This window comes from Panthera pardus, unplaced genomic scaffold, assembly GCF_024362965.1.
Source record: "Panthera pardus isolate Hobbes unplaced genomic scaffold, ASM2436296v1 HiC_scaffold_7, whole genome shotgun sequence".
Lineage (NCBI taxonomy): Eukaryota > Metazoa > Chordata > Mammalia > Carnivora > Felidae > Panthera > Panthera pardus.
In genome coordinates, this window is record NW_026527002.1 from 38,828,709 (window position 1) to 38,830,088 (window position 1,380).

A 1,380-nucleotide genomic window follows, 5' to 3' on the forward strand; every position below is an offset into this window, starting at 1 on the left:
CATGCAGTCCTTGTGTTCTTAAAAACAAACTAATGGAAGCAAGGAAATAAAAGGTTGAAAATTCCACACTTTTTCATTAAAGTAAACATGAGGAAATTTGGAGAAATTTTAGAGCGATGCAAGACAATAGTTTAAAAAATGACTATGTTTTGAATTGGCACCGACATCAGTTTTTTGTTTCTAAAGTGCAGCTCTGAGGATTAAAAAAATAAACAACTTGCTGTTCATAGCAGCCGCAGTTTATTTGGAAAAAAAGATCTAAAAATATAGCGAATTAGTAAGTTATTTATAGCATATTAAGAGGAGTAGAAGAAATGATTAATTTCTGTAATAATATTTTGGTTGTGACTATCAGAACATCAAGTGGCTTAACGGAAACGGCAAAAGAAAAATTCCACAAATGAGACCATTTTAGAACTAAAGGAAATTAGTTGCAAGTAAAGGTTCGACTGTGTTCAGACAGTTGTATGTTTTCCAGTGTGTGCTTGGATAAAGTAATGTACGTGAACACCCACAACATGACAGTGGGATTGTATCATTTTCTTAACAGTTTTATCTAATGTCACGTTTTAGCATTTTAATTTTATTATTTAATTATTTTTTAATTTTTAATCTTTATTTTTGAGAGAGACAGAGCGGGAGAGAGGGAGAGGCAGTGTGAGCGGGGGAGAAACAGAGAGAGGGAAACACAGAATCGGAAGCAGGCTCCAGGCTCTGAGCTGTCAGCACAGAGTCCGACACTGAGCTCGAACACGCAAACCGCGAGTTCATGACCTGAGTCAAAGTCCAACGCTTAACCGACTGAGCCACCCAGGAGCCCCTGGAATTTAGCATTTTTTAAATACATGAAAAATTTAAGAATTTGCGTTTATTTTTATGTTGCTTATTTTTGTCTTACTTTTGTAATCAAATAACTTATACTAAAATTAACACATAAGAATTGAGGATAAAATTATCTATCTCACATGCGTTGTCTTTATTCTTTTTCTTTTATTGTCTTAATTTTTGTTTTAATTTTTCACTTTATTTTTATGTTTTCAAGCCACGCTTTTCTCTTTTTGTCCTTTTCTTTATGCTACCTCTAGTAATTATACTTTTTAAAAAGTGAGATGGATCATTTTGGGGATGAGTAAAACATTCCAATTTGGGATTCGATTCCAAATATCCAATGAACGTGTGTAGAAAAATATTCAGGTTATTTTTCCCATTTGAATACAGTAATCTATGTGGAAACCTAATGGGGACAGATGCTCTGAAAAATGGTTATGTTTACATTCAAGATTAGAGTCTCCTGAAGAATAGGAAATAAAAGATCTTTGTGAAGCATTTCAAAACCAAAGACAAAGCAGAAATCATGCAATTAGATATAGGAAAGCATAT